The 25,413-nt window shown below is 36.0% G+C and overlaps 1 pseudogene; it reads right to left on the reverse strand.

Annotated features, from left to right (window-relative positions):
- Positions 1-19,765: 19,765 nt before the first annotated feature.
- LOC124971470 (cytochrome c oxidase assembly factor 7-like) lies at positions 19,766-20,445 on the reverse strand (annotated as a pseudogene).
- Between the last annotated feature and the right edge of the window lie 4,968 nt (positions 20,446-25,413).

Raw genomic sequence — 25,413 nt, forward strand, 5'->3', positions numbered from 1 at the left:
ATGCACAAATTATTGGGGCTGAAGCTACACAGTCACCCAATATTGACTTATGCTGCCGAGCCTGAGGACACCTGGCCGCCTGTGCCACCTCTGTAATAAATTCAAGGGGCAAAGTCAGCCACCCCGCTACCCTATTTGACCCAAATCACAAAGTTAGTCTGAACCGCCTCCATAAATTTTCTGAGCCAATTCCCCGATTGACCAGAGTCACTTGCACAGTCCCAGTCACCACTGGGCCTGTGCATACGTTCCACTCCATGATAAATGTTCACAGTTATTTTGGACCAACCTTAACCATCCAGTATTGTAAAACATGTATACGCTCACATACACATGCATACGTACACAAACATAAACACACACATACGGTAATGAGTCATGCTATAAGAGAACACTTCTACTAGTTCTTTAGAAAGGAGTCACATGCTGGATTTCCCATGCATTCTGAGTGTACATTTGTAGTTCTCTTCCAAAGAATTTGGGTAGAACATTTTGCCAGTTTCTATGTTTTTGCAATATTGTAAGGGTTTTGCCCCACAGTTGAAGAAACAACCCACTCTTGTCCCTGCTTTTTCCTTCATCAATTCCACTGTGGCGGTAGCCACACATTGGGTGAACCACCCATGTTTCTTCATACACTGTTCCATCTTGTACAACCAGTATCCTCCCATGGCCCCTGGAGACAAAGGGCTCTATCAACCCACCACCCCATGCACCAGAATCTAACTACTCATTTAAAGCCGAATAACCTGTAGGAACACTAATCTATGGCAGACAACTGGAGCCAAAGACAACATAGCTTACCAAACCAATGCCCCAAGTCATACCTTCAAGAGCAAGACATTTAGAACAATAGTCAGCTTAGAAAAGTGTTAAAGGCAACTCATATACCAGGTATACAAATCTCAGTGTATGGTCACAAGAGACATGAAAAATGTAAAACAGAGTAGCATGACAGCAACAGAACAAAGTAACTGTGGCAGTAGACATCAAAGGAAATAATATTGAACAAATGCCTGATTAAAAGTACAGAAGACTGATCATAAGAGAACTTAAAAGGATTCAGGAGAACACAGATAGACAATTCAATGAAATTAAGAAAAATTCATGACATGAGGAAGAAATTCAGAAGAAGATGGAGATCTTCAAAAAGAACCAAATGGAAATCAAGGAAATAAAGAACTCAATATATCAAATTAAATACAATTGAAAGCCTCCAGAACAATGCAGATTCCAAGAAAGTCTGCTTGTTGATCAAGCACAGAAAGGAACATCTGCAGTATCCCTATCAGTATTTGCACTACCCCTATTAGAACAAAAATACAGGGGGAAAACGGCAAGGGACAGACTTACAGACTTCAAGGCCTCTCAGAGAACATACAAAAAGGAAGAGTCACATTTATTGGATAGATGAAGGTGAAGTAAAATATAAAGGTGAAGAAAATAGAAACCCTATTCAATGGAATAATAGCTGGAATAGTCCATATCCTCTTGGGACAGATACAGGCATCCATACATGGGAGGTCCATTGAAATACAAATGGATTTGAGCAGTAAATTTGTCACCTCAGCGTATTGTAGACAAACTGTTACATGCAGGAGATAAGGAAAGAATTGTAAAAACACAGAAGAAACCTTACAGGCCCAGAGGAAATAAAATGGCATCCATGTTGGGATAGAAGATAAATGCCAACCATGTATTCTATAGTCAGAGAAGCTCTCTCTTGGGAAAAAATAATTAAGACCTTCTAAAACAGCGAAAACTGAAAATCTTAATCAAAACCATGATAGCCTTACGAAACATGTTTAAGGGATATCTGCATCCAGAAGTGAAATAAAGATCACTATCATTAAGAAACTCTAATATCCACCCAAAGAGCATGTACACAAAGGACAAATAGAAAGAGCCAAACCTAAAACACAATCCTAAATAAATTAGTAAATAAATAAAGAGAAAATTAACAAGACGACAGGAATATTTTCTGACCTTTCAATAATAAACTTTAGCGTTAATGCCCTTAATTCTCCCAAATAAAAGATATAGACTGTGTGATAGAGAAAAAAAAAAAAAAACAACCAATACTAATGATATGCTCTCTGCAAAATGTCACTACACAAGAAACTACACACAGAGACTGAAAGCAAAACGATGGAAGAATCATTCCACAAAAATACAATTAAAAATGAGCGACACAAAATATTTGTCCAACACTGTAACCTTAAGAGAAAAGAAAATGTAAAACAACCAGTAGAGGATACAAGGCAGGCCACTATATAATAATAAAGGAGTCAATTCTACAGGAAAAAATGATTGTAAGTGTGCCTGCCCCTAATGTTGGACTACCCCTAACACTATTAGATCTCAGGGGTGATACAGGATCCAGTACAGGAGTAACGGGTGACTTCAAAATTCCACTTTCACCAGTGGACAGGTCATACGAAAAAATACCAATACGGAAATTTCAAATTTAAACTATCCTACAGAACAAAGGTCCCAACAGAAAATTACAGAATAGTAAACTGAAAAACTGAACAATATACCTCTAGGATCCCAGTGTCTTGAGAGGCAAGTTCTGGACTCTTCTGGAATATCCCTGTGTACCTCACATAATGGTTTGCACTCAGGAGATAACAGAAGACTCATCTAAACAGGCCTCACCTAGATGGGGCAAGGTCAGTTCACACAGCACAGCACAGGAAACCATCAACCAGTGAGTCCACCCACCCAGAGGATCAGGGCACAGCAGTTGAAGCTCAGGAGTAGTGTGAGGAAGGACAACACACCATGGGCTGTAGAGCCTGGGAAAGACCCCCATCTCTCCCCATCTTTTCCTGCTCTCCTGCCCATTGCCTCCTTCCTGTGCTCCACCTATTTTTGCTATTTTCCGTGTACTCAGTTTGGGATTTTTATTATTCTTTAGTTGCTGTAGCCCAATCTGCCTCCTAGGAAGGGCTGGAGGGCAAGCCTTGAAAGAATTTTGCCAAAGATCCATCTGTATCTTTTGAACTGTAAGGAAGAAATGGAATTCTTCTAGTCATTTGTCTGAAATGATCTTAAAAGAAATATAACCTCAGAAACCTAAAAAAAGTTATTCTTTCATATTCTTATCATATTCTTTGATAAAGGTTCTATGGTAATCTAAAAAATAGAATTGTAACGGAGCTTTCCTATGACATTTTTAAAATCAATAATTTCCATACGTTAAAAAATATTCTAAGTATGTCACAGTGACTGGAGGTAATTTATTCTGTTTGTTTCTTCTTGGGTGTATCAAAACAAGCTGTTCTCTTCCCAGAATAGGTTGTTATAAAAAGGATATATTTTTAAGCCTCATTGTAACCACAAATCAAAACTGATGATAGATACACTAAAAATCAAAGATTTAAATCCTACTAAATAGAGAAGAATCAATGAATCACAAAGGAAATCAGCAAGAGAAGCAGTAATGTAGAAAAGACTTATAAAGCAAATAGAAAACAAGTCAGAATGGGCAGGAACAAGTCCTTATTAATCATTTATTATCTGGAATGTAAATTGGTTGATTTGTCCAATTAAAATACATAGACTATTTGGGCCTACTTTTTCTTCTATAAGGTGCAGGGTCTCTGGTATAACTCCTAGGTCCTTGATCCATTTTGAGTTGTGTTTTGTGCAGGTTGAGAAATAGGGGTTTAGTTTCATTGTGCTGCATATGGATTTCCAGTTTTCCCAGCACCATTTGTTGAAGAGTCTATCTTTTCTCCATTGTATGCTTTTGGCACCTTTGTCTTGTATGAAATAACTGTATTATGTGGCTTTGTCTCTGTGTCTTCTATTCAGTACCATTGGTCTTCCTGTCTATTTGGTGCCAATACCATGTCATTTTTGTTACTATTGCTCTGTATTGTTTAAGGTCTGGTATTGTGATACCTCCTATTCTGCTCTTCCTGCTAAGGATTACTTTGGTTATTCTGGGTCTCTTATTTTTCCACATGAATTTCATGATGCTTTCTCTATTTCTATGAGGGACAGCATGGGGATTATAAGTGGAATTGCACTGAATCTGTATAGCACTTTTAGTAGTATGACCATTTTGACAATATTAATTCTGTTTTAGGACCAGACTTCCTTAGTAAGACTCCTGAAGCAAAAGAGAAAAAGCAAGAATCAATGAATGGAATGGATTCAAACTAAAATGCTTTTTTCTCAGCAAAGGAAACAATCAATAATATGAAAAGATAACCTACAGAGTGGGAGAAAGTTTTTCACATGCACTTCAGATACAGCACTAATCTCCAAAAATTTATAAAGAACTTAAAAAACTTTATGCCAAGAATACAAATAATCCAATCAATAAATGGGCTAAAGAACTGAGCAGATACTTTACAAAAGAAGATATGCAAGTGATCAATAAATATATGAAAAAATGTTCAACATCTCTAGTAATATGGGAAATACAAATCAAAACTACCATAAGATTTCATCTCACCCCAATTAGATTGACTATCATCAAGAATACAAGGGACAATTGGTGTTGTCGAGAATGTGGGGGAAAATGTACACTCAGACATTGCTGGTGGGAACGCAAATTGGTGCAGTCACTCTGGAGAGCAATGTGGAGAGTCCTTAGAGTACTTGATCTAGAACCACCATTTGACCCAGCTAACCCACTGCTTGACCTGTACCCAAAGGACTTGAAGTCAGCATAGTATAGTGTTTATAGTATATCAATGTTTATAGCAGCAAAATTCACAATAGCTAGATTGTGGAACCAACCCAGATGCCCTTCAATAGATGAATGGATAAAGAAACTGTAGTATATATACACAATGGAATATTATTCAGCCATAAAGAAGAATAAAATTATGGCATTTGCAGGTAAATGGACGAAGTTGGAGAATATCCTGCTAAGTGAGATAAATCCAATCCTAAAAATCCAAAGGCCAAATATTCTCTCTGATAAGTGGATGATGCTACATAATTGGGGGTGGGAGGGGGTACAGAAGAATGGAGGAAGGATGGATTGTGTAGGGGAAAATGAGGAGTGGGGAAGGGGAGAGGGAAGGAAAAGTAATGGAATGAGACAAACATCATTACCCTATGTACATGTGTGATTACACAAAGGGTGTGACTCTACTTCCTGTACAATCAGAGAAATGAAATCTGTACCCCTTTTGTTTATAATGAATAAAAAAATATTTTAAGTAAAAAAATAAAATACATAGAATGGATAAATCAAACAGATAAAATGGAAAACAAGAATCAAGTGTGTCCTGTATACAAGAAATTCACTTCAGTGTTAAGGACATGTACAGATTAAATGTGAAGTCATGTGACAATTATTCCATTAAACATTTTCTTATGTATCTGTTGGTCATTTCTGTCTTTTTATTTCTTTTGAGAAATTTACATTGATCTCATGTCCATTTATTGATTTGGTTTTCTGGGTTTCTCTGGTAGATATTAACATCCTTTGGAGGACTAGTTGTCAAAGATTTTTCTCCCATTCCAAGATGTATTTCTTTGCACACTTCCATACGATAATAACAACATTGTTTATTTTGATTCTATTATGCAGAAGGTTTGTAATTTGTTATGAAGAAGCTTTTTTAACTAGATCCTACTCCACTTGGTCATTTTTGGTTTTATTTCATCAACTATATTAGTCTACTTAAGGAAGTCTGCATCTCATTTAATGTGTAGGAATTTTGACCCTGTTTTATGTTTTGGCAAATATAGATTTTCTGGTCTAATTCCATGAACTTTGATCCAATTTGACTTGAGTTTTTGGCAGGATGGAAAATAACAAGGGAGTTTCATTTTTCCACATACGGATATCTACTTCTCTAAGCTCCATTTTTGAAAAAAATCTTTTTCCCAAAATATGTTTTTGTCACCTTTGTCAAATATTAGTACATGTCTTTGTCTCCGTGTCTTCTATTCTGTTCCACTGGTCTCCATGTCTAATGTAATGCCAATATAATGAATATAATGCTGTTTGTGTTTCTATAGCTCTGTCAATAATTTGAGCTGAGATTGTGATGCCTCAAACATTTCTCTTCTTGCTCAGTATTGCTTTGGCTACATGAATTTTAGTAACATTTTTTCTCTAGTTCTGTGAAGAATTTTATTGGTATTTTGATGGGGATTGCATTTAATATGTATATTGCTTTTGGTCATATGGCCATTTAGACGATATTATTTCTATCAATTCAAAAACTTTGGAGGTCTTTCCATCTCCTAAGTCCTACTTCAATTTCTTTAATCACTGTTTCATCTGATTAGTTAAATTTATTCCCTAGTTTGTTTTTCTTTTTTCTTTTCTTAGTTTATTGTGAATTGAATTGTTCTCCCTGTTTTCTTTCATGGCAGACTCATTATTAGAGTATAGCAAAGGTTTTGACTTCTGTATGTTGATCTTGTAGCCTGGTAATTACCTAATTTTTTGAGTTCTGGAATTCTTCTGGTGGAGTATTTTTGGGTCTCCTAAAATATTTTGTCATCAGCAAAGAGAGACAATTTGACTTGCCTGATTTCTCTGGCTAAATTTCCATGGACTATATTGAACAGGATTAGTGATAGTGGACAATCCTGCCCTGTTTATGATTTTAGAGGAAGTGCTTTTCAATTTTTTTCTCTATTCGTTATAATTTTAGCTTCAGGTTTTTTCATTCCTGGCCTATATGATATTGAGTTAGTTTCTTCTATTCTTAGATTCTCCAGGGTTCTTAGCAAACACGTTTGCGGCATTCTGTCAAAGGCTGTTTCTGAACCTACTGAAATAATCACTAATTTTTGTTGTTAATTCTATTTATGTGATGAATTGCATTTATTGATCTGTGTATGTTGAAACAATTTTGCCTCCCGGCAATGAAGTCAATTTGATCATGGTGTCCAATGTTCTTAATTACTTTGAATGCAGATTGCCAAAATTTGATGAAGGAATTTTGGATCTGGGCTCCTCAGGGATGTTTTTTTCTGCTTTTTTTAAAATTTATTTTTATTGTAATCAAATGGGGTACATCTTATTCTCTGTTTGTACATGAAGTAGAGGCATACCTTTTGTGTAATCACATATTTACCTACAGTAATACTTTTTGATTCATTGTTATTTTTTTCCTTCCCCCTACCTCTCCCATCCCTCTTTTCCCTCTATGCAGTCCCTCTTTCCTCCATTCTTGCCCCCCTCCTACTCCCCATTGTTTGTCATCATCTGCTTATCAGCGAGATCATTTGTCCTTTGGTTTTTTGATATTGGCTTATCTCACTTAGCATGATATTCTCCGATTTCATCCATTTGCCTGCAAATGCCATAATTTTATTATTCTTTATGACTGAGTAATATTCCATTGTGTGTGTGTGTGTGTGTGTGTGTATATATATATATATATATCACAGTTTCTTTATCCATTCATCAATTGAAGGTCATCTAGGTTGGTTGCACAATTTGGCTATTGTGAATTGAGCAGCTATGAACATTGATGTGGCTGTATCTCTGTAGTATGCTGATTTTAAATCCTTTGGGTATAGGCCAAGGAGTGGGATAACTGGGTCAATTGGTGTTTCCATTCCAAGTTTTCTAAGGAATCTCCACACTGCTTTCCAGAGTGACTGCACTAATTTGCAGCCCCACCAGCAATGTATAAGTGTACCTTTTTCCCCATATCCTCGCCAACACCTATTGCTGCTTGCATTCTTGATAATCACCATTCTAATCCTCAGGGATATTGGCCTGTAGTTTTCTTTCATTGATGTGTCTTTGTCTATCTTTCATATCAGAGTGATACTGGCTTCATCAAATGAATTTGGGATTCCCCCCTTTATATTTCAATGGAATAATTTCAGGAACATTTGCAATTATTCTTCTTTAAAGGTCTGGTAGAACTCAGCTCAACAGGATTTTGGTTCCAGGCTTTTGTTTGTTGGAAGGCTTTATATTGGACCTTTAATCTTCTTACTTTATATTTTCTATTGAGGTTTTTCTATATCCTCTTGTTTCAATTTGGACAGGTCATATGTGCCAGAAATTTGTCAAAATCTTCTACATTTTCCAATTTATTGAATACTTACTTTAAAAATAATTCCTAAGTTTTCTCTGGATTTCTGTAATGTCTGTGGTACTCTCTCTTTTCTCATCTCTAATTTTGTTTCTTTTCTCTCTCTCTCTCTCTCTCTCACACACACACACACACACACACACACACAGTTAGTTTGAAACATGCATATCAATATTTATAGTAGCAAAATTCACAGTAGCCAAGTTATGGAATCAGTCCACATTCCATCAGCAAGTGAATAGATCAAGAAAATGTGGTATACATGAACAATGCAGTTTTAGTCATATAGAAGAATGAATTTTTCATTTAATGGTAAGTTTATGGAACAGTGAAAATCATGTTATGTTATATAAGACAGACTTAAAATTTCAAAGGTCAAATGTTTTATTTCATATGTGGAAAATAGAGAAAAATAAGAAATTTTAAAAGGGGGATTTTCATGAAAACAGGAATAACACAGAAGAAGGCAATCATGCAGAAGGGATGAGGGATGGGAAAGGGGAGAAACTGCAATTAATTTGACCAAATCAAGCTATGTGCTTGTAGAAAGGTATCATAATGAATTCCTCTTTTCTGTGTTTCCATTATATACTGAGTAAAAAATAAAAATAAACAAATAGAAGGAAGATCAGTATAGAGGAAAGGGAACAGGGAAAGGTAGAAGGGGAACAAAAGTACAAATGCTGGGAATTGAGTTAGAACAAATTATGTCCCATATGTATTTGAATAAAGAAAAAAGATGCCCAATTTTATGTGTAACCATAATACACCAATAAAAGCAAAAGAATTGAAAAATCAGTTATCTCAGTACATATGAATATGAAAGCACATACTAGCAAAACCTATGGAATATGGAAAATACATTAAGAGGAAACTTATTGTAATAAAAGCCCACATCAAGAAAATAGAAAAATCATAAATAAGCAATCTAATGTTGCACCTCAAGGAAATAGATAAAAGAGAAAAAAGTAAATGGTATATTCAGTAGAATGAAAGACCTAATAGAGATCAAAGTAGAAATAAAGAAAGTAAAGACAGAAAGAATGATAAAAAAGGTCAATAAAATATTTTTCTTCATTAGTGCATCACAGTAGCACATGATAATTGGATTCATTTAGACATGACCATACATGTATGTAATTTAATTTACTCCAATTCATTCCCCAGTTCCCCTTTTTTCTCCCTTCCTACCTCCCTATGATTCCACTTTATCTATTCTACTGGTCTACTCTTAAATTAGGGCTGGGGCTGTAATTCCATGCTTGCCTCACATGTGTGAGGCACTTCATTGAAATGCTGTTTCATATCCTGTATTTTCTCCCTGAGTTTAATCCTTAGAACTTCTTTTAACTCATGTATCATTTTTACAATCAACTTTTAGATTATTTATTTTGTATTTATTCTCCTTCAATATCTATGGGTTCAGTTATTAAAGGATTATGAACCTCTTGAGAAGTCTTATTTCATTGTTGTCTCAGGTTTCTTGTATTTGTGTATTGAGATTTACCCATCTACTGGGATGGGCATCTCTTCCACTATTATGTGAGCTTATTTTTAGTGAGCTTTCTCTTTACTATATGCCTCAGACTTGGGGTATATCTCTGCATTGATGATCCCAGTAAAGTTTTCAGAGAAGTGTGATCAGTCCCTAGCATCACTTTGAGGGGAGATAATAATTACCAGCAACTGCAAACACTTGAGAGCAAACCATATACTTATAAACCATGAAAAGTTACTGAAAATGATTCCTTCTATTCCATTAATCCAAATTAGAGAAGGGGAATAAAAAGGTTGAAATTAATTTTAAGAGGAAATATAATTAATACTAAACTAAATAGAAGTTGAAAATTAAGGGGAATTAAGGAACATTAAATATAAAATACAGTAAAATAAACTGAGGTGGATGAAAAAGTGAAGAAGAAAATATTAGAAGGTAAAGAGGGGAAATACAGTGTGAAAAAATGAAGAAAAAAAAGGAATAAAACCAGTAAAGATACCAAAACATGAAAAAATAAATTGGATTAATATATGTAATTTCAAATAATGAGTGGAAACCTATTTAACCAACACAGAAATCCAAAAACTAACAATAAAGAGTCTAAAACAAAAAAAAAGTCTAAAAGTACTGCTTGCTGAGATAGCTGAAATGGGATATATCCTACTGGGCCTTTCTGACTGGGATTCTTCCAGGTGTTGGCAAGCATAATAAACTCCTGAGTCTCATTAGCCCATCCTCTGAAAATCTCTCAGAATGGAATAGTGATGGTCACACGTATCTTTGCACAGGTTCAAGGAGCTGTCTATTCAGTTTCCCCCCAATCTAGTTTAGTGTTCTGCTTCAAAAGCTGCAGAATTCCAAGTCTGATGCCTCTCCACACAGACCTATCCCACTCACCTCTGGCATAATCCTAAGTGAAAGTAGCAGTTTTGTGGCATGTCTGGGATCCTCAGAGCTCTTGGGAGGTTTCCAAGGATATTGCCCTGTCTTACCTGCTACCCAGTGACCACATCTCTCCCTGGCTCAGATGAGACAGTATGAACTCAATGGAAAATGCAGAGTTTGGAGCTCTCACTACAGACTTCATCCCTCCCTTCTGCTTGGCCTAGGTGACTCTGAAAGTGATGCAATGAAAGACGGCACTTTATTTCCCACAAATCAGGCAAATTAATCTGTACTGAGCTGCAAAATGTGTGTGCACCCACATAGTTCCCATTATTCAGCAAGGTATCATGCTTGGACAGTATCAATACCCTGCCTGCTCCTCCCTGTCAATTCTACTCCATTTCATTGCCGATCGTGTCAGGGCTCAGTAACTTTCACAACACAGAAATCCCACTACATATGTTAACATGGTGGCCCAGTTTGAAGGCATTCCCCATGAAAACATTTGTCCCACCTCTAGGTGGGACAATGTTACAGAAATTTAGTCCTTTTCAGAGCTTTTGATTTAGGTGTTCTCTTTTAAAAATAACTGCCCACCACTGTTCGAAAAAAATTTGAAAAAGTAGAGCACTTATGTGCTGGCCCACTTTGCAGCTCTCTTCTACAACTTAACTTAGTCTGACTTTGTCTTCTACAACTGAGTCTGAGGCAAGCTCATTGGTTTTGTTTCTCTTTCTTTATTTGTCACCCATTCCCCTGCCCCACCTTGATGCTGTACTTGCAAGCTCAGAGCTAAATCATTTTTTGCTTCCTGTTCTAGTACCCCCAAAATCTGAGTATCTTCCAGTCTCTTACAGACTAATGTTATGCTTCAGTGCATTTCCTTTGTCACCCATATGAATAAGTAGCTATTATCTCACTCTTCTGATTCCAAACTGGAGGAGCTGAGATCAACATTCTGTTTGTACTCTACTCTCTTCTTTTGAACAGTTTTTAAAATAATATAACAGCTAGGCAACAATAGAAAATTAGAGAAGTTGCAGTATATTAAACTAAAAATAATATTTATAGCAAATGAATAAATTAAGACAGTGAAGAGAAAACTTGCAGAATGAGAAAATATATGCAAACTATGCATTTGAGAAAGGGATAAATATATGATATATAAGAAACTCAAAAGAGTGAAGATAAAAAAACAACATACTTTAAAATAGGTATACTGTATAAATGGACATTTATCAAAAGAATATATGCAAATGATAACAAGTATATAAGTAATTTCTCAAAAGCACTAATCACCAAAGACATGCAAATGTAACTTAAATGATATGTCATACCAACAGAGTTAGATTTGCTGTTATTAAAAGGACAAAATGTAACCAATATTGGCAAGGAGGCAGAGAATGGGAGACTTACAATGTTGATGGAAACAGAAAGTGAATTAGTCCACCCACTATGGAAAACATTAGAGGTGTTATGCACAATATTAAAAATGAAATGAAATTATCCATTCAATTCATTACTGGGTGTGTATATATCAGAAGGAAGTTAAACAGTGCATCAAAGTACTCCCATGTGCACTGCAGCACTATTCACAATAGTCAATATAAGGAAATGACCGATGTATTTAAAGAGGGACTAGTGAATAATTAAATGTGGTACATATAAAATGATTTATATTAAGCCATAAAAATGAATGGAATCACACCCTTTGTAGCAGTTTGAGCAAACTTGGAGTTTAAACTATTAAGCATGATAGGCCAAGCACAGAAAGACACACACTGCATTACTTCACTCACATATGAAATCTAAAATATATGAGATCACAGAAATATAAGAAGAGTGGTTGCTTGAGGCCAGGATTTGTAGGGCACAAGGGCAATGGTGAGGTAGTAGCTAACAGGAATAAAATCATGTCCAGAAAAAGGAATAATTTATGGTGTTCTATTATGCTGAAAGAGATTATTAGCCACTTTGTATCATAAAATTCAAAGTAAATGTCTTTTTAATTTTATTGCTAAATTTTAATAACTGTACACATTAATGGTGCTTAGTGTAATATTCCCATACATTAATTTAGTGAGTACTGTTCACATACAAGGTCCCTTTTTCTGTTCATCTCTCACCCAACAAAAACATTTCCCAATCACTAGTCATCCATATTTTACTTTCAGGTCAAATCATTTTATCTTCTACATATGAGGAAGAACATGTAGTACTGGTCTTTTTGCACATGACATATTTTATTAAATATAATGCCCTAAATTCCATTATTTTTGCTGTAAATGATAAGATTTTAGTTTTATTTAGGGCAGAATAATATTTCACTGGAGATTTAATATATATATACATACACATACACACACACGCAACTATATATACAAATATATATGATTTCCTTTATCCATTCATTTTTGATGGACATCTAGGCTGATTTCACAACTTAGCATTGTGAATAATGTCACAATAAACATGGGAATGTGAGTATCTCTTCAGTATGCTAATTTCATCTCTTTAGATATACACCAAGAATTGGATTAACTGGGTCATGCACTAGTTATATTTTTAGTTTTTTTTAATGAGGAACTGCCATATATTCTCCATAATATGTATATTAATTTACTTCCATACAAACAACCTATAAGGGGTTCTTTCTCCCCACCATATCTCCAACAGCAATACTTACTTTTTTTTATTTTTACAGACTTTACTTTGATTCATTGTATACAAATGGGGTACATTATTTAATTTCCACAGTTGTGCATGATGTAGATTCATGCAATTCATGTAAGCATACATGTATATAAGGTAATGATATCTGTCTCATTTCACCATTTTTCATACCCCTCTCCCTCTCAATTCCCTCCATGTAATCTAAAGTTCCTCCATTTTTCTCTCACCTCTCATCATCCCATTCCCATTATATATCATCATCCACTTATCAGGGAAAACATTCGGCCTTTCTTTTTTGGGGGTTGGCTTATTTCACTTAGCATGATATTCTCCATTTATCTGCAATTGCCATAATATAATTATTCTTTATGGCCAAATAATATTCCATTGTGTACATGTACCACAGTTTCTTTATCCATTCATCTGTTGAAGGGAATCTAGTTTGGTTCCACAATCTAGCTATTGTGAATTGAGTTGCTATAAACATTGATGTGGCTCTGTTACTATAGTATGCTAATTTTAAGTCCTTTGGGTATAAACCGAAGAGTGGGATAACTGGGTCAAAAGGTGGGTCCATTCCAAGTTTTCTGCAGATTCTCCACAGTTCTTTCCAGAGTGGCTGCACCAATTTCCAACTGCACCAGCAATGCAAAAGTGTGCCTTTTTCCCCACATCCATGCCAAGAACTACTATTGTTGTGTTCTTCATAATAGCCATTCTAAATGGAATAAGATGAAATCTTAGAGTTGTTTTAATTTGCATTTCTCTAATTATGAGATATGTTGAACACTTTTTCATATATTTATTAATTGCCCATATATCTTCTTATGTAAAGTGTCTGTCCAGTTCCTTGGCCCATTTATTGATTGGGTTCTTTGTAGTTTTGGTGTAAAGTTTTGTATGTTCTTTATAAATTTTGGAGATAAGTGCTCTATCTGAAGTGTGTGTGGAAAAGATTTTCTCCCACTCTGTAGGCTCTCTTTTCACATTATTGATTGTTTCCTTTGCTGAGAAAAGCTTTTTAGTTTGAATCCATCCCATTTATTGAATCTTTCTTTGATTTCTTGTGTTTTAGGAGTCTTGTTAAGCAAGTCAGGTACTAAGCTGACAAGATGAAGATTTGGGTCTCCTTTTTCTTCTATTTGGTGCAGGGTCTCTAGTATAATTCCTATGTCCTTGATCCATTTTGAGTTGAGTTATGTGCAGGGTGAGAGATAGGTGTTTAAGTTCATTTTACGTGTAGAGACATGCTTGCAGCTGTTTGGGGAGGAGGCCGTGCATGTGGGAGGACAAGCCCACCTGCTGGTGCGGATGCCTCCTCCCCTGCCCTTACACATGCATGGTCCCCCAGCTGCGCTTGGGCGCAGCCCCAGCAACCTTGTACGTGAGGCATGGGAGACCAAGCACCCGGGAGCTTAGGCGTAAAGTGGAACTCCTGGATGTTGCGGGAGCGCGAGGAGCCATCACGGGCTGCGTGCCCTCAGGCAGACGGGCCGGGCTCCTGATTGCAGCGGCCCCAGTGCCCATGGCCCTAAGCAAAGGACTGTGGCTGCTGGCGCACCTGGAGGCCACAAGCCAGAGCAGCATGCTGCTGGAGGCGCGCGGGTCGTGGCGACTGCCTCCTCTTCGAGGTTGGCACGGTGGCCACGCCGGGCAGAGCTGGTGTTGGCACCAAAGCGTCTACTTGGGGAGAGAGGCAAGCAAGGAAGCAAGCAAGGAAACATCACTAAAGAAAAATAAAGAAGTTGTTCATTCCCAGTCCGCCTCCGATTCTTTCCTTCGGTCTCGTTGCTGCAGGCGGCAACATTACTGCATATTTATTTCCAGTTTTCCAAGCACTATTTGTTGAGCAGGCTATCTTTCCTCCATTATATGTTTTTGGCTCCTTTGTCTAGTATGGGGGTTCGCCTCTGTGTCTTCTATTCAGTACTGTTGGTCTGCTCATCTATTTTGGTGCCAAAACCATGCTGTTTTTGTAACTATTGCTCTGTAGTATAGTTTATGGTCTGGTATTGTGATACCTCCTGCTTCACTTTTCCTGCTAAGGATTATTTTGGCTATTCGAGGTCCCTTATTCTTTCAGATGAAGTTCATGATTGCTTTCTCTATTTCTTTGAGGAATGCCATTGGGATTTGGATTGGAATGGCATTGAATCTATATAGTGCCTTTGGTAGAATGCCCATTTTGACAATATTAATTCTGCCTATCCAAGAACATGGGAGATCTTTCCATCTTCTAAGGTTTTCTTCATTTTTTTCTGGTGTTTTGAGCATGACAGGGTGCTGTATTTTATCAAACACTTTCTCAGCATTTATTGAAATAATCAAATGATTCTTAACTTTAAGTCTATTGATGAGATGAATTACATTTATTAATTTCCGTGTGTTGAACCAACCTTGCATCCCTGGGATAAATCCCACTTGATCATGGTGCACTATCTTTTAAATATGTTTTTGTATGCTATTTGCCAGAATTTTGTTAAGGATTTTTGCATCTATGTTCATCAGGGATATTGGTCTAAAGTTTTCTTTCCCTGATGCATCTTTGCCTGGTTTTGGTGATACTAGCTTCATAGAATGAGTTTGTAAGGGTTCCCTCATTTTTTATTTCCTGGAATACTTTGAGGGGGATTGGTATTATTTCTTCTTCGAAGGTCTTGTAGAATTCAGCTTAGAATCCATCTGTTCTTGGGTGTTTCTTGGTTGGTAGGTTTTTGATGGCTTCTTCTATTTTGGTGCTTTAAATTGATCTGTTTAAATTGTGTACATCTTCCTGATTCAGTTTGGTCTCTAAAACTTTGTCAATGTCTTAGATATTTTCTATTCTGTTGGAGTATAGATTTTCAAAGTAGCTTCTAATTATGTTATGTATTTCAATGGTGTGTATCGTGATCTTTCCTTTTTCATCATGAATTCGAGTAATTTGAGATTTCCCTCTCCTTCTCTTCGTTAGTGTGGCTAAGGGTGTATCAATTTGTTTACTTTTTCAAGGAACCACTTTTTGTTTTGTCAATTTTTTGAGTTGTTGCTCTTCTTTCAATTTCATTAATTTCAGCTCTGATGTTAATTATTTTCTGTCTTCTATTTTTGGTGTTGATCTGTTCTTCTCTTTCTAGGGCTTTGAGGTGTAATATTAGGTCGTTTAGTTGTTGACTTTTTACTTTTTAATGTATGACACCAATGCAATGAACTTTTGTCTTAGTACTGATTTCAGAGTGTCCCAGAGAATTTGATATGTTGTGTCATTATTCTCATTTACCTCTAAGAAATTTTTATTTCTTCCCTGACACCTTCTGTTATCATTGCATAATTCAGTAGCATATTATTTAGTTTCCAGGTGTAGGAGTAGTATTTATTTTTTATTTTATCATTGATTTCTAATTGTATTCCATTATGGTCTGATAGAATACAAGGTAGTTTCTCTATTGTTTTTGTATTTAATAATGACTTTTTTGTGGCACAGCATATGGTCTATTTTGGAGAAGACCATGAGCTGCTAAGAAGAAAGTATATTCGCTTGATGATTGATGAAATACTCTGTATATGTCCGATAAGTCTATATCTTTGATTGTAATATTTAGTTCTATAGTTTCTTTGTTCAAATTTTATTTGAAGGATCTATCTAGTGGTGAGAGCAGTGTGTTAAAGTCACCCACTATTATTGTGTTTTGGTTTATTTGATTCTAAAATTTGAGAAGGATTTGTTTGAAGTACATAGATGCTCCATTGCTTGGGGCATAAATATTTAAGGTCATTTTTTCTTGCTGTTTATGGTTCCGTGGAGCAGTATGAAATGTGTTTCTTTATCCCTTCTAAGTTAGATTTGAAGTTCACTTTATCTGATATGAGGATGGAGACCCCTGTTTTATTACTGAGTCCATGTGCATGGTATGTTTTTCCCCATCCTTTTACCTTTAGTCTGTGGATGTCTTTTTCTGAGATGAGTCTCTTAAAGGCAGCATATTGTTGGGTCTTTCTTTTTAATTCAATCTGCCAGTCTAGGTCTTTTGATTAAGGAGTTTACATCTTTAACATTCAAGGTTATTATTGTGATATGATCTGTTTTCCTGGTCATTTTAGCTTATTTTTGGTTTTTAACTTGACTTGGTTTCTCCTTTGATTGGTTTTTCCATTAGGGTAGTTCCTCCCTTTGCTGACTTGCATTGTTGATTTCAACTTCCTCCTCATGAAATATTTTGCTGAGAATGTTCTATAGTTCAGGCTTTCTATTTGTAAATTCTTTTAACTATTGTTTATCATGGAAAGGTTTTATTTCATCATCAAATCTGAAGGTTAATTTTTCTGGGTATAGGATTCTTGGTTGGCAACCATGTTCTTTCAGAGTTTGAAATATATTGTTCCAGGTCCTTCTTTCTTTTAGGGTCTGGGCTGAGAAATCTTCTGATATCTGTATAGGTTTCCCCTTATAAATAATCTGATCCTTTTCTCTCATAGCCTTTAAAATCCTCTCTTTATTTGTATGTTAGGTATTTTAATTATAATGTGCCTTGGTATTGATCTGTTGTAATTTTGTGCATTTGGTGTTCTGTAAGCCTCTTGTATTTGATTTTCCATTTCATTTTTCAGATTTGGGTAATTTTCTGATATTATTTTATTGAAAAGTGTTGTTCAGTCCTTTGGTTGGTATCTCTATGCCTTCCTCAATCCCAATAATTATTAAATTTTGTCTTTTCATGATATCCCATAATTCTTGGAGGTTCTGTTCATGATTTCTACCATCTTCTAAGTTTGGTCACCTTTTTTTTCAAGATTAAATATTTTGTCTTCATTGTCTGAGATTCTGTCTTCCACAAAATCTCTTCTGTTGGTGATGATTTCTGTTGAGTTTTTAATTTGGTTTATTGTTTCTTTCATTTCAAGTATTTCTGTTTTCTTTTTTTAGAATCTCTATCTCTTTATTGAAGTGTTCTTTTGCTTCCTGCGTTTGCTCTTTTAACTGTTTATTGGCATGATCATGCATTGCCTGCATTAGTTCTCTTATTCCATCTTTTGCTTCATGGATCATTTTAATTATGAAGATTCTAAACTCTTTTTCTGTCATTTCTACTGTAATGCTGTCATTAGATTCTATCAATATAGCATCTTGGTTTGTTAGTGAGAGTTTCTTCCCCTGTTTTTTTCATATTGTCTCTGTATATTCCCCTCTAGCAGTGAAGATCTGAGTTACTGAAGTTTTCCCCCTGCAGGCTTATTGTCACCCTGCAGGTTTCCAATGATATTAGCAGTACCCAATACAAACAATATGTAGCCCTAAACCAGATAGCTCCTATAGACTTTAACATTATTTTAAATAATCAGATGATTTTGATTATTATCTACAGTATTTCCAGTGATGGATGAAGAGGATGGGGAGGGGTATAGGATGTAAGTAAGTAAACAGAGGTATCTGATCAAGGGAAGAGCAAGAGTGGGGTCAAAAGAAGTTGATCTTAACATGAGTAAAGGGAGAAAGAGACTCCAAGGGAATAGGTAAATAAAAGGAAAATAGAGTGAGAGGAAGAAAATGCTACTTTACATTTAAAAAATGAACTTGATGCCTTTGAAAACTTCTCTCTGTACCTGGGAAATTCCCCCTTTCTATCCACTTGAGAAGTTTGTTGGTTGCACTTATAAACCTATGCAAGGCAGGCCTTCCTTCTAGGACAGCAGCAAAATTGGAAGCCAAAAACAGTAGATGTAGACAGATATAATGACCATAAAATCACCAGGAAAATGACAAACTTACCACTTGGTAACAAGCAAGAGAGAGAATAGAAAAACCAAATGTTCTTAAAAGGTAGGATCCCATGAAAAGTATACTCAAGCCTATCTGGAACCCAGAAGAAAAACACTAAAACACAAAGTTCAAATCGGTCAAAATAGATTAGGCACAGGAACAGTTAAAAAGTCTCAGTATCAGTGGAAAAACTTCGTCCCAAAGACTTTGCTTAAAAATTCCTAGATGGAATTGCTCTGGGAATGCCCTTAGCATGAGCTATGCTAGGTGAGTGCCCTGGGGATTCTAGCTTTTCACTGGGAATATTTCATCTATAGAAAATCTGAATTGTTTCATCTTTAGCAACATGGGCATAAGTCTTTAACCTTCATGTGGCATTGCTTTCCTGGTCTCTTAATTTCTTAAAAAATCTGACTCTAAAGGCAAATAAAAACCCACACTAATGATTGTGTAAGTCAGAAGGTGGCAGTCATACCTATTTAACTATTCTTAGCTCCTTAAGACTTCTATTAGGTAAATCAAGCCTCCCCCCCAAAAAATAATGAAGATGATGATAGCTGATCCTTCAGGCCCTTTGCTGCCGATTTTTAACATTCTAGTATTCTTCCCCAAACCCCCCACCCAGATTTGTTGGCTCTCTAGTTTGCTCCTATTTTTCACAGATCTCCAAAAATTTGAAAATTTAGACCCCAAAAATGCAGGAGTCTTCATAGAATACAGTCATGTAAAGGATTACTGAGTGCAAAACACACACTGCAGGCCACATCCATGTAAGTGACATTCTAGAGCAAGTAGATCTATACAAACAGAGCTACTGATATTAAATCCCAAGTTCTCCTGCTTTAGCAGGTTAAACTTCAAGGACTTAATCAGGTCTCAGAAATAGAAGGACCCAATCTCAAGCTGTTTGTTGCCAAGGTGGGAGGGTTGGCCACATTATGCAAATGTTAAAAACTGGGCATTTTTCTCCTCTTCTTTGTGCAGCTGTCTAGCCTGATTTTCTAGCACTTCTATCTTGACTTCATACTTATCAGCCCAATCCCCCATTTTGTACATGCAGTTGGCTTTGGCACAGCCCCGGAAAAGGTCCAGGTCACAGACTTTTATTGAGTATTTACATGCCAGGCTCATGTTCTTTGGAAAGCCATGTACACCATGCAGGAATATGACATTAAGGCTAAAGCACCCGGAGGTATAGCTGCCATCACAGGCCCTGGCCTTCCCCAGTTCAGACTGGCCATCCTCATTGACCTGTCCATCATGTGCCAGGAGAGCAAAATTGTGACATGATTTCACCAACTTCTCTCCAGGCTTCTCACATGCCATCTAAAATAAACTCAAGGCAGCTTTCAGGTCCTGAGTTAGTCTACCTTTGCAAGCCACATAATAAGCCTCCAGTTTGTAGCAGCTATTACTGTGCTTGTTGTCTTCAGAGCTAAACTTCAATTCCTTGGCAGTCTCATTAAAATTTTTAGGATGTCTGCCAATTAGTCCACCAGCCAATAGCAACCTTTCATGTCCTTCTCACAGTAGCACGTGCAGTTGCACTCCACCTCCATGTTCTCCAAAAATGACTTTACCTGCTCCTCCTCCTGGACATCCCCCAGTTCTGCCATGGCTCCTCTAATTGTTTTTATTAATAGCTATTCTAATTGGTGTGAGATGATATCTCATTGTGCTTTGCAATTCCCTAATCAATGTGGTTGTGAATTTTCCTGTCTTTTTGTTATTAGTCATTTGATACATGATTGTAAAGGTATTTAGTCTATTTTTAATTGAATTATTTTTTTCTAGTGAGAAATTTGGGTTCCTTATAAATTATAGATATTAATCAAACTATTCTGATTTCTGCTTTGATTCTACTGTAAATTACAATTACCACAGTCACCTTGATTTTGGCGATTCAATGCCCACACTGGGTTCCTACTATTCCAGGATTTCATTGCTCATGTTACATTTAGGTTTCCCATAGGAGTTTCCTCTGTAAGTTTTCATTTACAAAGAAGAGAAAATTTTGAGTGATTCAGAGTGCTAGGGATTTCCTCACAAATTTAGTTTGCACAGATGTAGTGAATGGTGTGTCCTATGAACTCTTAAATACTGAGAGAATATCTTCTGTCATGTATAACTAATTAGAAAAATTATTTTTAAAAATCATAAAGATAAAAAAATAAAACATGCACAAAAACAAATAAATGGCAAATCCGCTATAGAAATCCATTCTCCTTAAATTTTTCAGTCACTCTAAACATTTCATGTTTGCTTGGAGTGGTCCAAATACTTGCCCAAGTTTCAGTCAACTGAAATAATAGAGCCATTTCTAACTTCTCAAGCTCCAACATTAAATTCAAGTAATTGACTTCATGAATACAAACCTATAATTTGTCTGAGATAACTTTGTGTTCATTCCACCACTATCAAAACCTTTTAATACCTATTTACACACACACATTACCTGGATTTCTACAAATTATAAAAATCAAGTATCCCTTTTTGCAGTGTAGTGCAGTTTCTCATAGATTACACTATGTATTCCACCTCTGGCATCCTGCCAACGTATGAGCCTAACTATCATTGTATCCCTGGAATAAAATAAAGTTAATCTGAAAGAATGGTTATTTATTAGTACATAAAATAATACATAATAATGATGTTCATTCTGGAATATTCATATAGGTGTATATATTATTTGAAGACTTGCAATAACCATTATCCCCATTAAACTCCCCTTGTGATTCCCTCACCATTCTCCCTATTCACCTTCCTCATCTTTAATGGGTTTCCTTCTGCTTTCATGTCATATTTTTCTATAATCCACATATGAGAGGAAATACATAGTACTCATCTTTCTGAGTCTCACTTATTTTATTTAACATGATGTTCTTAAGGCCCTTCCATGCTTCAAAAAATGACATGATATCACTCTTCTCTATAGTTTAAAATGACTTCATCATGTATGTATACATATATATACACATCACATTTGCTTTATTCATCCATCTGATGAGGGGCACTAAGGCTGATTCCAATAGATTAGCTAATGCACATAGTACCATGACAGATATGGGTATGCAGGTATCTCTAAAAGTATGCTGACTTGAGTTCTTTCACATTATATACTGGGGAGTAGTATTGCTAGAATATAGTTTTTTTTTTTTTAAGCATACTGATTTCCATGGTGACTGTGTTAATTTATATTCCCACTAGTAGGGTATAAGATTTCCTTTTCCCAAAAATCTTCACCAACATTTATTGTTATTTGTATTGTTGATGAATGTCATTCTGAATGGAGTAAGATGAAATTTCAATGTAGTTTTCATTTGAATTTTTTGATGACTTAATATGCTTAAATTTTAAAAATATAATTATTGCATACTTGTATTTCTTCATTGAAAAAGTACGTTCAGTTTATTTTTTATTTATTTATTTCATTAATTGATTTTTGCATATTCTTGCTGTTGTTTTCTGAGTTATAGGAGTACTAAAAGGCAGTCATTACCTGTGACTTTATTTTCAAGTGTATCTGCTCTAGTTTCTGCTAGGTGTCACACTTAGGTCCTAGACCCATTTTGAATTTACTTTTATATTGGGTGAGAGATAGGAACTCAGTTTCATTCTTTTTCATATGGCTAGTCAATATTCCCAGCATCACTTGTCAAAGAGGCTATCTTCTCCAATACATGTTCTAGGAATCAAAATTCAGATGACTATAGCTATGAGAATTTATTTCTGCTTCCTCGGGATTTTATTTTTTTGGCTATGAGTCTGTTTTTATGCTAGTGTCATGCTATTTCTGTTACTATGGCTCTATGGCATATTTTTAAAACCAGGTATTGTGAAACCACCATCAATTTTTTTCTATTTTATTTCTATTTTTTTCAGGAATTTTTTTTCTTTTTTTGTGGGTCTTTCATACATTCATTTGATGGTATTTTGATGGGGATTATATTATTTTGGTAGTAAGGAGACCTAATAATATTAATTCCTGGAGGACTTGGAAGATGGTGGAGCAGTTCAAAACAACAACCCTTAATTCCTTCAGAGCCCAGAAATTAAGCAGTAAAAGAGCAGTTGACCAAAGATATGAGTGTCCATGTAAACACTGTAGAATTCAATATTTGAACTTTAGACTTGGAGGGACTGAAAATGGTTACCAGAGCAGAAAACAATGGCAAAATTACTTTCATCCCAAACCCTAAAGAGGGTCAGGTGAAAAGGGAGAGGTAATAAAGACAAAAATGAGAATAAAAACCTCTGAAATGAATTGTATTCAGTAAACTCTCTGGAAGGAACTTATACATGTATCACTGCTAGCTGAATGTTAAAAGAAAATCCCCCTTCTCACTGTAAACAAGTGGATTGGGGTGGAGATGAAGTGAGAGAATATCACTCCCTGGTAGGGCTAAACCCAAGCCAGCCCTCCCCACAGTCTTGGCAGAAGCACAAGTTAAGAGGTTCCAACAAATACCTTACTCCCATCATAATGGCAGGTGAAATCCCAGGAATCTAAAGCATTCAAGAGAGCCTGCTTTATAGGTCTCACAGTTTCAGATAGCCACCAAGCTCCATGTCAATATACAGATGTTCTTGATGAGGGTAGCTGACACTTGGCATTCTACAACAATGAAAAACAGCCATGAGCTCTACATCCAATGCCTTCACACCCAAAAGAAACAGCTAGGAGATGCAATTCCATCCAATCACACAGACGTGGACCTCTTGACTGACTACCAGACACTGACTGGTGAGAAAACCATAGCAACCAAGGCAGTAACTCCTGTGCTTCACAACCTCTAGGAGGGTCAAAATAGCGATCATTTGAGTCATTGGCAAATAGTGATAGTTTTAGTTCTTCCTTTCCTATTAATAGCCCTTTAATTTCTTTCTTCTGCATAATTGCTCTGTTTAGGGTTTCAAGGACTGTGTTGAATAGGAATGATGAAAGAGGGCATCCTTGCCTTGTTGCAGTTTTTAGAGGGAATTATTTCAGATTTTTCTCCATTTAGAATGACATTGGCCTTGGGTTTAGCATATATAGCTTTTATAGTGTTGAGGTAGCTTCCTGCTATCCATTGACACATAGACCAATGGTATAGAATAGAGGAAACAATCTGTTATCTCATACTAGACCATACTAGATAATTGAATCAAAAATATTCATTGGAGAAAATATAGCCTCTTCAACAAATGGTGCTGGGAAAACTGGAAATCCATATGTAGCAAAATGAAATTAAACCCTTGTCCCTCACCCAGCATGAAACTCAACTCAAAGTGGATCAAGGACTTAGGCACTAGAAGAGATGCCCTGTGCCTAATAGAAGAAAAAAGTATGCTGAAATCTTTACCATGTTGGATTAGGACCAGACTTCATTAGCAAGATGCCTAAAACACAAGAAGCAAAATCAAAAGTCAATAATTGGGATGGACTTGAACTAAAAAAGTTTCTTCTCAGCAAACAGTAAATAATGTGAAGTGATATCCTACAGAATAGGACAACATCTTTACCACATGCACCTCAGATAGATCACTAATCTCCAGGATACATAAAGAACTCAAAAAACTTAACACCAAAAAAAAAAAAAAACCCAATCAACAAATGGGCTAACTGAACAGACACTTCACAGAAGAAATACAATCTATCAACAAATATATGAAAAAAATGTTCAATATCTTTAGCAATTAGAGAAATGCAAATTGAAACTACTTTAAGATTTCACCTCACTCCAGTCAGAAGGTCAAATGTCACTAATAGAAGCAACAATAAATGTTGACCAGGATGTGGGGAAAAAGGTACACTCATACATTGCTAGTCGGACTGCAAATTGGTAAAACCATTATGGAAAGCATTATGGAGATACCTCCAAAAACTTGGAATGGAACCACTATTTGACCCAACTATCCCACTCCTCAGTTTATACCCAAAGGACTTAAAATCAGAATACTAGAGTGATAGAGTCACAGCAATGTTTATAAAGCAGTTCAATTCACAATAGCCAAACTATGGAACCAAACTAGATGCCCTTTAACAGATGAATGGATAAAGAAAATATGGTACATATACACAATGGAATATTACTCAACCTTAAAGAAGAATGAAACAGCAGGAGGGCAGTGACACATTCCTGTAATCCCAGTGATTTGGGAGGCTGAGACAGGAGGATCACAAGTTCAAAGTCAACCTCAGCAAAAGCGAGGGTCTAAGCAACTGAGACCCTGTCTCTAAATAAAATACAAAATAGGGCTGGGGATGTGACTCAGTGGTTAGTGCCTGTGTGTTCAATCCACAGTACTGCACTACCCTGTCAAAAAAATACAAGAATGAAATTAAGACATTTGATGATAAATGGACGAGAATACCATACTAAGTGAAATAAACCAATCCCAAAAAGTAGTTAATGTTTTCTCTGATATGCAGATGCTAATTCACAATTAAGGGTGGGCCTAGGGAAGAATAGAGCTACTTTGGATTAGGCAGAGGGAAATGAAGGGAGGAGAGTGTGGAGGTAGGAAGGGCAATAGAATGAATCGGACATTTTTATCCTATGTGTATATATGACTACACAACCAAGATGATTCTACATTAT

This window comes from Sciurus carolinensis, chromosome X (assembly GCF_902686445.1).
Source record: "Sciurus carolinensis chromosome X, mSciCar1.2, whole genome shotgun sequence".
NCBI lineage: Eukaryota > Metazoa > Chordata > Mammalia > Rodentia > Sciuridae > Sciurus > Sciurus carolinensis.